The 14,561-nt window shown below is 45.6% G+C and overlaps 1 long non-coding RNA gene and 1 pseudogene across 1 annotated transcript in view; one reads left to right on the top strand and one right to left on the bottom strand.

The window, feature by feature from the left end:
• LOC134734570 (uncharacterized) overlaps window positions 1–14,561 on the bottom strand; it is a 247,910-nt gene that overhangs the window by 168,560 nt on the left and 64,789 nt on the right. The window lies entirely within an intron of this gene.
• On the top strand, window positions 280–1,162 carry LOC129468879 (small ribosomal subunit protein uS5-like; annotated as a pseudogene).

The raw sequence follows: 14,561 nt of genomic DNA, 5'->3' as shown, positions 1-14,561 counted from the left end.
TAAAAAGATAACCCCTAGCACCCAGACTGTGGCCTCTAAATATCATTTCCCACTAAACAAACATAAAGGTTCCTCGGAGAGGCAGATTGCAGTTCTGGGGCAGGAAATGTACAAAATGGTATATCTTGTCATTCTAGAAAGCAGGGAAGCTAGCAGAGACTACTGGGATAATAATCAAAAGGGCTTGGAAGCCAAGTTGAAGAGGTTTCCATTAGCCAAAAACAGGATAATTTGAGTGTTAATAAGGATAAAAACTGAGCTTCTCCGAGGAAACACCAAATGGCAGATGACGCCGGAGCAGCAGGGCGAGGGGGAGGCCCTGGGGACCCTGGGATGGGGAACCGCAGTGGCTTCCGCGGAGGTTTCGGCAGCGGCATCCGGGGGCCGGGGTCGCCGCCACGGACATGGCTGGGGCTGAGGCTGCGGAGCTCACAGAGGCAAGGCCGAGGATAAGGAGTGGATGCCCGTCACCAAGCTGGGCCGCTTGGTCAAGGACATGAAGATCAAGTCCCTGGAGGAGATCTATCTCTTCTCTCTGCCCATTAAGGAATCCGAGATCATTGACTTTCTCCTGGGGGCCTCTCTCAAGGAGGAGGTTTTAAAGATTATGTCGGTGCAGAAGCAGACCCGTGCTGGCCAGCACATCAGGTTCAAGGCATTTGTTGCTATTGGGGACTACAATGGCCACGTCGGTCTGGGTGTTAAGTGCTCCAAGAAGGTGGCCACTGCCATCCGTGGGGCCATCATCCTGGCCAAGCTCTCCATTGTCCTTGTGCGCAGAGGCTACTGGGGGAACAAGATCGGCAAGCCCCACACCGTCCCTTGCAAGGTGACAGGCCGATGCGGCTCTGTGCTGGCGCGCCTCATCCCTGCACCCAGGGGCACTGGCATCATCTCAGTGCCTGTGCCCAAGAAGCTGCTCATGATGGCTGCTATCAATGACTGCTACACCTCAGCCCGGGGCTGCACTGCCACCCTGGGCAACTTCACCAAGGCCACCTTTGATGCCATCTCTAAGACCTACAGGTAACTGACCCCCAACCTCTGGAAGGAGACTGTATTCACCAAGTCTCCCTATCAGGAATTCACTGACCACCTAGTCAAGACCCATGCCAGAGACTCCGTGCAGCAGACCCAGGCTCCAGCTGTGGCTACAACATAGCGTTTTTATACAAGAAAAATAAAGTGAATTAAGCTTGAAAAAAAAGGATAAAAACTGAAATGGATTGAAACATATCTCAAGTATTTAAACCCATATGAACTCATTATGAGTTAATAATGATACGAAGTAATCTCATTGTTTACCTTTGGATAATGCTAGAGAACAAATTCATTATTTTTAAAACCGAAAACAAATGGGGAGAATCAAGCATTTACCCTGCCTTTCCTGAATGAACAGTACCTCAGGGTAACCAAGTAGTTTATGAAAGGATGTTACCCTTTATAAAAATCCAGCTAACAAACAAAAAAATGATAAACTATTACGGCTAAGTGCAGGGGCTCACACCTGTAATCCCAGCACTTCAGGAGGCCAAGGTGGGCAGATCGCTTGAGTCCAGGAGTTTGAGACCAGCCTGAGCAACATGGGGAAACCTCATCTCTACAAACAATACAAAAAATTAGCTTGCCTTAGTGGTGCATGCCTGTAGTCTCAGCTACTCGGGAGATTGAGGTAGGAGGATCACGTGAGCTGGGAAGTCGAGGCTGCAGTGAGCCGCGATCATGCCACTGCATTGGCACAAGCCTTTGTCTCAAAATAAATAAATAAATAAATATATAAATAAATAAATAAATATTACTAATATGCAAATTCTGAAGAAATAATGGATCTAGTCAGTAATCATCAACGGCTGCTAATAACAAAAAGAGAGAGGACAATTAGGCAGTTTGTGCTCCTTGGTAAAAGTTTACAGCACCACCTCCGAGGCGTTCTTGCCAAAAATCAAATCCGAATCTGATGAGACCTCTAGATGCAACTAGTGATATACAGGAAACTCAGGGAACAGATGAACACATTAAACACCACCATGGGACTCATTCAGCAAAATCCAAATGTGGAAAACAGATAAACAACCCAGTTTCTTCAACAAATACACAGCTGAGGAAAAATAAGAAGAGGGATGAGCGTATACATTAAAAACGAATAAAGACACTATGAGCCAATTGCAACATATGAAATTATTGGGATCCTGCATCAAACAAATTGTAAAACAATAAAATATAATTATAAGTTAACCTAGGAAGTTTAAATGCTATATATTTTATAATATTAGGGAATTTTTTGTTATTTTTAGGTATGGTAATGATATTATAATTATACATTTTAATGCATCATTACATTGATAGATGTGATGATATGCTGTTTGGGTTTGTTTCCAAACAACCTGGAGGCAGGATAGGATGAGACTAGTGAGCAGCAGCAGGTGAAACAAGATTGGCCACGGGCTGGTAACTGCTGAAACTCGCTGACAGGTACATTGGGTTCATCATGTTATTCTCTCTATTGTTGTATAAGTTTGAATTTTCCATAATAAAACATTTTTTAGAGAGCAGAGACAAAATAAAAATATTTCCAAACAACAACAAAAGAGAGATAATGAAGAAGTCGCAATTGTTCAGATGGAGGCCAGTGATGCCATGAAGACAGAGCAGAAGCAGCCTGGAAATGCTGACTCTGAAATGCCACACACCGTTGTTTAAATATCCAACCAGAAATCAGTGTGTCTTGGAAAGATCATCTCTGGGTCACTAAAGAAAAACATCAAAACTAAACAAACAAACAAGTTCCAACACTGCCATAGAGATCCCGTCCTTAAATGCTTTTTATCCTGGAAAGTGGTTGCTTATCTCTCCCTTGTGTTTCCTGTCCATAAGCCAGATCTGCTTCTGTGACAGTTTCCCCAGTCCCATGGTGACTCAAATGTGATGCAGCAGTCGATACCTTGGAAACCATTGGAAAAGGGAAGAGACCCTGTTGGGGGTCCCAGAATGCTTCTCAGATTAAACGACTTCACTTCTCCTGCCAGAGAGAAACAAGCCTATAGAGCTGAGGTCACTCACTAGTGCCCAGTAGAACCACCTGAGAAAGCAGGGAATGGAGAGTCAGTCAGAGGACCCTGGAGCTGAGCCCAGCCCTGCACTCCCTGGGCAAGTGACCCTAGAAAGCCTTTGATTCCTCATTTGTAAGGTGGGGCCTGCAGTCACACATGCATCACACAGCAACATGCAAGCACACATGGCATGTAAACTGCTGAGCACGTTTCAATTCCTGGATGGTGGTTATTTATTATTTAGACAATTCAAGCCTGGTGCCTCCTACCAAGGGCCATTCTACTGTGCCATCACCAGCAATAGACATGACCTGAGCATCTACTCAATACCAAGCATGAGTCTTCTCTCCTTTCTTTCCTGGTCTTGTGTGAGACACTATCATAGTTTTCTCCTTGCTAATGAATCCTGCCCCAAAATAGCCTGGGAACTGAGTCTCCACTACCTGAAGAGGTGCCAGGATGAGCACAGACCATGGCCTCTGCCTTATATTGGGCTTCCTAGAGACAGATTCTGGAACTAAGAGTTGTGTGCAGAAGGCTCATTGGAGAGTGCTCTTTGGAGTCGCACCTGCAGCTGGGCATGGGGCCAAGCTGACCCATAATGAATTGCAACATCTCAGTCTATCCTCTATGGAACTTTGGAGCTAGGGTGGCCCCTCAGAATTGTCTCAAGTTGGGGAAAGAGGGCTGGGCTTTTATATCCCTGCCTCAGCCAATCGTGGTCACAGCAACCCCTGAAGGGAAGAGTATGCTAGAGTGAGGCAGTTCCCATAGCCAATAGCAATTTCCAGTGAGCTGGCACAGGACTAGCCAGCAACCAAAATCCCCAGCAGGTGGGGGGTGCTGTGTCGACCCTGGAGAGGGGATCTAGACAGAAACAACACAGTATCCACTACAGCCTCAGAGAGACCTGAGTTTCAAACTTCTGTCACTTACAGCTTTGTCACCTTTGTGCAGATCTGCTGCTTACTGGATATTGGGAGTCTTAAATAAAAAAGACTGGATAAAATTGTCTGGATAAAAACGAATTGGATAAAAATTGAACTTTAAGTCTTATCTGCTTGCCTTCTCTATACTCTCTCCCTTAAAATAACAGGAAAAGAGAAGATATAAACCCGTAAGGACAGGAAGAAAGGAAGACAAGTCATTTATGGATGAGAGAGTTCAACAAATTTCTATAAGATTAAAGGGAGATGGAGGTATGAGTGGCAGAAGCCACAACACAACCTAAGCTTTCATGATCCACCAACACTGGGTGAGCATTCTCAGGAGAGCCACACTCGCCAGTCTCTCTACAAACATTATGGGCTGAAAACCTCGTCAGGTAGGCTGTTCCTTCGAATGCCCAAATACATCTCTTCCAGTTCATCTGTCTGCTTTCCCAGAAACAATTGCTTATTCCCAAACTTGTTTATGCCAGTGGCACTTGCATTTGTAATTATGTGATTCCATTTAATATTAATAAACCAATAAAATATGGTTGTAAAAAGGGAGTTGTTTTATGAAAACCATGTTGGACGCTTTGAAAGACTCAATGAAAGCAGATTGCCATTTAAGAAAAAATGTTCATCTGAGTTACAGACAAGCAGTTGTAACAGACTTGGAGGAAATCACATAAATCTAGAAGGAATCTGTACTCAAATTGTTCCATAAGTGCCTTTTAAGTTTTAGTTGCACAATAAAGGTGAACCTGGAAACGGTGGACAATGTTTTATGCATTGGGATTTGTGCAAGAAAGACCTCACAGAATTCCAACTAACAGGTCCAAACTCAAAGAAAATGGAATAGGCATCAGTGTATGTTTTCAGTCAAAATAAAATAAAATCATTTTTAATGATTTATTGCTTGAAACAATTTTTTTTATTAGCCAACTGGTTTCTATTCAGTTAGATAAGACCTGCAGAAGGCGTACCAATGAGAAGAAAGGCAACTGCCTGTAGAGGGGGAAAAGGGCATGAGATTTGAAGGCCAGAAAGGGCTGAAAACAGCAATGATTAACAGAATCTGCTTAGGGAACAGCCAGATCCCCCTGCCCAAGCCGTCTTCCCACTCTATAAAGAACATAGCAGTGACTCCAGACCTATCACTATATGCCAGGTTAAAAACTTTACATAAATAAACTCAACAACCCATGCAGTACTATTCTTATTAGGCCTAATTTACAGATAGGAAACGCAGAGAAAGATTAAGTGACTTGTCCGTGGTCATATAGCTAGAAAGTGGCAGAGTTGAGATTCAAACCCAAGTGGTCTGACACCAAAATCCATCCTCTTCACCATATCCATCCTACCTTACTGAAGAAACAGGGCAGTCCCAAAAAAAAGAACTCCCCTTTTTTGATATTTATGTGTCCCCCCCACAAAACAAAAGGCCAAGTCCTGTCTGGTCCACCCAGAGGGAAATCGGCCCCATCTGCCTTCACAGACATCCAATGCCAGTCAACTTCTTGGACACTTATCCTTAACTATGGACAAAAGCCAAGGACCAGTAAAGATTAAAGAAGCCTCCATCCAACAGGAGGAGAGATGCAGAACCACAGAGAGACCACAATAAAGCAACCAAACAAAAGAGGGAAGCTGGAGGAGACAGAGATAAGTCAGCAAACAGGAGGAAAAAAAAATCACTATTGATATCCTCAGAGAGATAAATACAGAGGCTGTATCTATGTTGTGGGGTGGGGGGAAGGAAGAACAGAGAATGAACAAGTATGATAGCTGAAATTAAAAATTCAGTAGAATGGTTGGGACATATATATAACGGAATAGCCTAGAGAGTAGAAGAGAAAGACAAGGAGAAGGGAAATACAGAAAAGTGAAAAGACACAGGAAAAGCAGTGCTGGAGGCCCAAGCTCCAACTCGCAGGAGTTGTGGAGAGCAAGCAGACAGAAGATTACTAAGGAAAAATAAAGTTTCACAGGACTGAAGGACACAAGTTTCCACATTGAAAAGGGCCACCCAGAGCCTAGCACAATGAATGATAAAAGCCACCATGTGACATGTTTTGTGAAATTCCAGAATTCCAAAGATTAAAAAAAAAAATCCTCAAAAACAGCCAGAGAGAAAGAAAAGTTGCACATAAGGAACATGAATCAGAAGGCATGAAGCTTCTCAAGGGTCAGTCTAGGTGTTCGAGACAGTGCAGGGCACCCATGTCTAAAGGAGAATGATTTCCAACCCAGAATTCTATGCTTAGCTGAATTATTGATCAAGTGCAAGGGCAGAATACAGAAAAGTCCACATGGATGAAAATTCCCCCACCCCTGCCCAATTTCTTAGGAAGCAATTAAAGTTTTCAAAAGAAGGGAGCAAACCAACAGAGACAGAGGACCATGAAATGATCCTGGAGAGACACCCTTGGACCAGAGGGTTCCTGCAGACAGCTGGGTAGTGCAGTTTGGGAGGGAGCATTCCTCAAGGCAGAATACCGAACATGACAGAGGAGGTTTTGTCGGGAAGCTATAGGATGAGAAGCCGTGGCAGTTCTGATACAGGTTTTGGGAAAACTAACAGCTCCATTTTCTTAAAAGGAATGCTGATCACTGAATTACCTAAAAATAGTGCTTCAAATAATACCGGGCATGCGCATGGGGCTGGAAGACAGCTAATTCCTTATTTATTCTAACAGGGAGACAACAAATAAAGTCTAGCATTGGTAAATTAAGAAATCGCAGCATGAGCATATTATTTTGAAGCATGAGGGTAAATGCCAGAAAATACAGGTAAAAGTGGCTAAAGTGGTTGCCATTAGAGTGCAGAACTGGGAGGATGGATTGGGTGAGACAGGAGATGGCTGTTTTTCGATAAAAGCCTTTCTATTTGCATCCAGCCCGGGCCTCAGATTTCCTGAAGCACTTTCACATACAATACGAATTGGTTTCCTCAAGAACCCCTCATTACAGAGACAGGAAACCGAGGCCCGGACAGAACAGTGACCGCTCAAGGTCACGCAGCAAAGCCTGGGACCCCAGCGCTGGTTTGGTAGACCCCATCCCCACCCCGCCACCCCGTCACCCCACACCCAGAACCAGAAACCAGCTAAAGGCCAGCTGGGGCGCCAGACGACTCGCCCTGCCCCGTCGACGCCCCAGACGGTGTTGCCGACCTCCGCCCCGCAGCGCTGGTGTGGGCGCGGCCGGACCTCACTCAGCCTGCACTGCCCCTCGCCGCCCGCCGCGTCCACACCGTCCTTGGGAGGACGCGCGGGGAAGAGGCGCACGATGCGGCAGCGCCCCCTGCCGGGCTCCGGACGCTCCGCTCCCAGCCAGCTCGGCAAGTGCTCCGGGAAAGGGGTCCGGACCCCACACGCACTGGGCGCCAGGACAGGCTCTCGCTCGGGCTGGGTCGACTCTGGCCCGCCTAGGCCCGGCGCACGCTCCAATGAAAGCGGTACCCTTACCACAGTCACAGAACGTGTCGGCTGCCCGCGCGTCCTCCCAAGGACAGTGGACGGGAGCTGGGGCTGGAGAGGGTAACGACCTGCCCAAGGTCACACAGCACCGCAGTGGCACAGCCAGGACTGGCACTCATACCTCCCGCGGGACCTTGCAGGGGCCCAAACCACCTGGGTTCTGGAGCTCCTTGAACCGGCCTCTTGGGCTTTAGGGAAGAGCTGGGGACGAGGGAATGGGGAGGGGCCACACCACATTAGCACGGACCCTTGGGTGACCTGGGCGGGAAGTGCTCCGTCTCGAGGCCTCGGGGCCGCCTGCGCTCGCGTGACCTCCAAGGGTCCTTCTGGCGCTCCTCCGGCGCTGCGTGCGGCGCTTGGCGGCCGCTCACCCGAGACACCGGCGGCAGCCGCGGCTGCCCCCTACTGGCGGAAGGAAGAGTCGCCGCTCCGAGGCCCTTGGCCGCGGCTCTTCGCGCCTCCTTGGCCTGGCTGCCACCCTCCCACCCTCTGGGGAGTCCCCGCGCTCTGTGCTCACTCGGGGAAGAGAGGCTCAGTCACGGGCCCGGACCAGCACTAGGGGCCTAAACGCTCTTCTCAGTGTGCGTGAAGCCAGGTCCTCAAATCCGCCTTCAGTAAGGGCAGCACAGGGTCGTGGTTAAGAGCATGGACTGCAGAGCCCGACAGTATGAGTCCTGGCTCTGCCTCTCCTCAGCTGTGTTACCTTAGGCAAGTTACCAAAACTCTCTGTGTCTCAATTTTTGCTACCATAAAATGAAAATAGTACCTAATACATAGACATTGTATGTATGTGAACGCTTAATTTAAGTGCATAGCAACCCTATGACTTGGTATAGTTATTCCCATTGAATGATGAGCCACAGACAGGTCAAGTAACAACCAAGTTTACACAGGAAATAAGTGGTGGAGTTAGAATAAAAATCCAAGTAATCTGGCTCCAGGATCCCTGCTTTTATACACCATGCTAGACCCGGATGGTAATAGAACCCACGTTTTAGGGTTGTCCTGAGGGTTCTATGAGCTGACAGATGTAAAGTGTTTAGAATGGTGACTGGCACACAGTAAGCGGGAGGTAAGTGTTCACTGAGCACCTACTGTGTGGCAGCACTGTACTAGGCACCTGGGATACAGCAGTGAGCAGGCTGATCCAGCCACACCCTAGTGAAGCTGCCAACCTAGAGAGGCAGACATTGAACAAGCCTGACAAACATTTAGGGTGCCCTGAGAGTGAGGATCCCAGGCCAGAGGGCGGCCCAGACCCATACCCAGCCACTGACAAGAGGGCCAACCCCAGGGAAGAATCCAGCACAGAAATCTCAGAGTAGGAGAGAAATACCCCAAGCTGAGAAAGGCACTTAGAGGAGGTGGCTTCTGACTTGAGCCTTGAGAGCTGAGGTGTTTGCCAGGCAGAGGTGAGATGGGATAAGGCCCCCCATCTTGCAGCCATTCACTCTGCCCCCACCTGGAAGTCCTCAAGTCCCCCCTTCTAAGGCAGGAATCGCTGGCAAGTTGGTTTGGATCCACAAGACAAATTATCTTGGTTTAAAGAACCACTCCCAAAGCCCAGAGAGAATATTTTTCCAGGTGGGGGAGAGGTGTGATGAGGGGAGCATGAGGCCCCAGGGAGATTAACTCTAAATGGGCCACCTCAGGAGGCAAAGAACTCATCTCCATCAAGGTGGACAAGAGGCTGGAAAGCCACCTGCAGGGGTCCTGTGGGGGCCTCCCTGTGTAGCCAGAGCAGTGGAACAAGCTAACTTCACTGGTTCCTCCCTGTGACAAATCAGATTGCCCTTTCAAAATGTCCTTGTTGATGCCCCTCGGAGGGCTGAATGGATCTCAGCCGCTCTTCCCCCGTGCCAGCCAGTTTAATCAGATGGCTTTCCTCCGGACTCCTGACTGCAGCCTGAGCTTGCCAGAGAAGGGAGATGTTAATCAGGTAAGGATGGATTCTAGGAGAACAAACAGGAGAACTTCGGTGGGCTGGACAAGCGGCAGACGTTTGTTGAGCCCTTCTTTTGTGGCAGATCCCTTACTAGATGCTTTACATCTACGGTTTTATTCTTAATCCCCAGAGCAGCTGTGTGAGGCAGAAGTAGTATTTATTATTTCCCATCGTCTATGTGATTGAACCAAGACTCCGGAAGCGGCAGAGCTTACCCAAGATCACAGGGCTGGCGAGCAGCAGAGACAAGATTTGAAACCAAGCCTGGGTAACATTAGAATGGGAATCTTTTCCACCATATTCCAGTGTTTCCTTAGAGGGGCCTGATGCGAGGTAGAGGCGATGGGGGAGCAGAGGGTTGGGGAGAAAAAGATGGAGGAGGGGTTTTTGCCAGGCAGGCAAAGACAAAGAAATGCAGGTTAGAAGGAGACAATGTCTCAGCCAAGGTCTTCATTTTCTCCCTAGGCCACATAAAATCAGCTGGGCCGAGGCCTCCTCCCTCTGCAGGGTATTTTTAAAACCACCCACCTCTAAATTTCTTCTGTTCCTGTGCTTAAAGTTCCTCTAAAAAGTTGGAATAAATTTGCCTGTCTTTTCTCCCAGACAAATGCAGAGGAGGAAAACAAAAAGAACACGTATTTTATGAGCGCAAATTTGGGACAGCGACACCTCCAATCATTATTTTATGGCATGATGATATACAGTAATTAGGTGTCAAGAGTAATCTATGGCCACAAGAACAGAGTCATCTCTGCGAAAAAAAAAAAAAAAAAAATGCTCTTTCCTCCCAGAAGGAAATCTGAGTGTGGAGAGGGAGGGGGCGGGAACTGAAGCCTGCAGAAGGCAATGCACAGCTGCCTACTGGGCATGAGGCGAGGAGGCCCAGCAGCTGGGATAGTGCTCCTGGGGGGAGGGAGGAAGGGCCCTTCCCTGGGGGTCAGGAGGAGGCCTAGATATGAGTCTGACCTCCTGGCTCTGACACCCCTTTCCTGTGACCTTGGACAGAACTCGTTCCCTCTCTGGAAGACATTTCCTTTAATTGCCAGGACCTGGAGCCCTCCTGGAAGGTTTCCTGAGAAGTGGAGCTGGAGTTGGGCCCCAAGAGATGGAAGGATGTGGATGGGCATGCAGAAGCAAGAAAGGCCGTCTGGACTAAGAAGCTGGCCCAGGAAAAGGTATGGAAGAGGGAAATCTGCCTTGAGGACCCACTTATGAGGAGAATTGTTTTTGAGACAGCATCATTCACGACAGCTGCCATTTATTCTTTTATTTCTCTGAGATAAAATGCTGAGTTTTTACCTTTGTTTTCTTTCAAAAACACTACCTGAAAGGGCAGTTTGTATCTGATGACCTGGGCTCAATTTATCTCTACCACTTCCTCAAGCAAGTAACTTAGCCTTTCAGCCTCCGAAAGAGGTATAATTTTATCTGAGGCTATTGTGAGAATTACATGAAATAATATAACCAATTCCTAGGCCAGGGCCTGGAATGATCCTCTCCCAGACCTTCACATGGCTGGCTTCTCCTTGTCACCTTTCAAACCTTAGATGAGTCAAAGGTTTCTCAGGGAAGGCTTCTCTGACCACCCAGCCTGGAGGAGGTGTTCCAGTTCCTTCCATCTCAACATCCTCTTCACCTCCAGGATAATATCACAAACAAAAGACAACCTGTTCATCCATTCAGCTGCCTGCTGTCTGTCTGCCCCACGAGAATATAAGCTCCGTGAGGGCCCTCTGTCTTGTTTGCAACTAGAGCGCCCCCTGGCACATGATAGGTGTTCAGTTAAATTCCTGTGAAGTAAATGAATAAATATGGAACACAGTAGGTGTCAATAAATGTTAGCTTTGCTCCTTATACTGCCTCATCCTGTCATTTTTACTTTTCTCCTTTAGCCAGGATTCCACTGGAGTGAAGCAGAGAAGCCCGGACCATATGGCCTGCCTTACAGGTCTCTAAGACTTGACATCTTCAGCCTGTACTGTCTCAGGTTAAACTGAGGCATCTAGAGAGGGTCAGTATCTTGCCCAAGGTTACACAGCTCATAAATGACAAAGCTGGAACTGACACTGTAGCAGCAAGTCCAGCTACAGAGTTTATGCTTTCAAGCACTATACCATATGCCTCTCCTAACTAACGCTATTAGGAGCCCAAAACAGCTCTAAATACTTCACGTATTTTTTATTTATTTATTTATTTTATTTTATTTTATTTTATTTTAATTTTTTGAGACAGAGTCTCGCTCTGTCGTCCAGGCTGGAGTGCAGTGGCACGATCTCAGCTCACTGCAAGCTCCGCCTCCTGGGTTCACGCCATTCTCCTGCCTCAGCCTCCAGAGTAGCTGGGACTACAGGCGCCCGCCACCACGCCCGGCTAATTTTTTTTGTATTTTTAGTAGAGATGGGGTTTCATCGTGTCAGCCAAGATGGTCTCGATCTCCTGACCTCGTGATCCACTCCCCTCGGCCTCCCAAAGTGCTGGGATTACAGGCATGAGCCACCATGCCCGGCCATATTTTTTTATTTTTAAGTGATCACTATTCTCCATTATCTTTTCTTTTACAGTTGGCAGAAACTGAGGCTCAGAAAGTTTATGAATCTTGCTCAAAGTCACCGACAAGTCAGTGGCAAACCTAGCCTCAAACGAAGGTGGACTTGACTCCAAACTTATCAGTATTTTTTTTAACAAACTTTATTTTTTAAGAAGTTTTGGTTCACAGCAAAATTGAGCAGAAGGTACAGAGAGTTCCTGTATACAGCCTGTCCCACTATCAACATCCTGCATTAGAGGGCTACATTTTTTACCATCGGTGAACCTACAATGACATGTCATTATCACTCAAAGTCCATAATTCACATTAGGGTTCACTCTTGGTGTTGTCTCTGGGTTTGGACAAATTTGTAATAACACATATCCACCATTACAGTATCATACAGAATATTTCCACTGCTCTAGAAATCCTTTGTGCTCCACCTATTCATCCTTCATTCTCCACTTGGCATCTTTTTTAGTGAAGTGTGTGTTCAGGTCTTTTGCCCATTTTTAAAATCAGGTTGTTCGTTTTCTTACTGTTGAGTTTTAAGAGTTATTTGTGTATTTCGGATAACAGTCCCTTATTTGATGTATCTTTTGCAAATATTTTCTCTCAGTTTGTGGTTTGTCTTATTCTCTTGATGGTGTCTTTCACAGAGCAGAAGTTTTAAATTTTTTTTTTTTTTTTTTTTTTTGAGACGGAGTCTCGCTCTGTCGCCCAGGCTGGAGTGCAGTGGCGCAATCTCGGCTCACTGCAAGCTCCCCCTCCCGGGTTCACGCCATTCTCCTGCCTCAGCCTCTCCGAGTAGCTGGGACTACAGGCGCCCGCCACCACGCCCGGCTAATTTTTTCTATTTTTTAGTAGAGACGGGGTTTCACCATGGTCTCGATCTCCTGACCTCATGATCCGCCCGCCTCGGCCTCCCAAAGTGCTGGGATTACAAGCGTGAGCCACCGCGCCCGGCTAGAAGTTTTAAATTTTGATGAAGTCCAGCCTATCAACTATTTCTTTCATGGATCGTGTCTTTGGTGTTTTATCTAAAACATCATTACCATACCCAAGAGCATCTAGATTTTCTCCTATGCTATCTTCTAGGAGTTTTGTCATTTTCATTTTACATTTGAATTTATGATCCTTTCACAAAATTAACAAAAATGATCTAATTTTTGAAAGGTTTAAGGTCTATATCTAGATCTGTTTTTTGCATGTGGAGGTTCAGTTGTTCTAGCATCTTTTGTTGAAAAGACTATCTTTCCTCCATCGAACTTTGCCTTTGCTCCTTTGTCAAAGTTCAGTTGACCGTATTTATGTGATTCTATTTTGGGGCTCTCTGTTCTGTTCCAATGATCTATTTGTCTATTTTGCCAATATCACACCATCTTGATTACTGTGGCTTTTTAGTAAGTTTCGAAGTCACGTAACGCCAATCCTTTAACTTTGTTCATCTCCTTCAATGTTGCGTTGGCTATCCTAGGTGATTTGCCTCTCCATATAAACTTTAGAATCAGTTTGTCGATATCTACAAAATAACTTGCTGGGATTTTCATTGAGATTGTATTGAATCTATAGATCAAGTTAGGAAGAACTGTCAAATAGATAATATTGAGTCTGTCTATCCATGAACATGGAATATATCTCCATTTATGTAGTTCTTTGAATTCTTTCATCAGAGCTTTATAGTTTTTCTCACACAGATGTTTTACATATTTTGTTAGATTTATACCTCAGTATATCATTTTTCATGGTGTTAATGTAAATGGTAATGTGCTTTTCATTTCAAATTCCATGTGTTAGTTGCTGGCATATGGAAAAATCATTAACTTTTATATGTTAATCATGTATCCTGCAACCTTGCTAAAATTTCTTATTAGTTCCAGAAATTTGCTTTGTTTTGGTTTTTTGTCAATTCTTTCAGATTTACTACACAGATGATCATGTCATCTGTGAACAAAGATAGTTTTATTTCTTCCTTCCCTATCTTAAGCTTTTTTTTTTTATTATTATTATACTTTAAGTTCTAGGGTACATGTGCACAACGTGCAGGTTTGTTACATATGTATACATGTGCCATTTCTTGTCTTATCAGATCGACTAGAAATTCTAATGCAACGTTGAAAAGAAGTGAAGAGATGGGACATGCTTGCTTTATTCCTACCTTAGTAGGAAAGCTTCTAGTTTCTCATCAAGTATAATGTTAGCAGTAGTTTTTTGTCTGTTTGTTTGTTTGTAGGTTTTCTTTATCAAGTTGAGGAGAGTCCCCTCTATTCCTAGCTTGCCAAGAATTTTTTTTATCATTAGTGAATGTTGGAGTATGTCAAATGCCTTTTCGGCATCTCTTGATACAATTGTGTGATTTTTCGTCTTTAGCCTGTTAATATGAATCACAATAATTGATTTTCAAGTGTTGAACCAGCCTTTCATACCTGCCATAAATTCCACTTGGTCATGGTGTAAACAAGCGTCTCAATACTTTTTTAAACTTTTCATTATGGATATGTTGAAAAATATACAAAAGTAGGGAGAATGGTGAACCTGCATGTACCCATCTCCCAACTTCATCAGGTACCAATCCCTGGCCAGTCTTGATTCCTCTACATTTCTACTCAGTCACCCCTTCCAAACACTTGG

Source organism: Symphalangus syndactylus, chromosome 12 (assembly GCF_028878055.3).
Source record: "Symphalangus syndactylus isolate Jambi chromosome 12, NHGRI_mSymSyn1-v2.1_pri, whole genome shotgun sequence".
NCBI lineage: Eukaryota > Metazoa > Chordata > Mammalia > Primates > Hylobatidae > Symphalangus > Symphalangus syndactylus.
The sequence above is the reverse complement of the archived record's forward strand: the minus strand, read 5'-3'. Positions and strand labels throughout refer to the sequence as shown.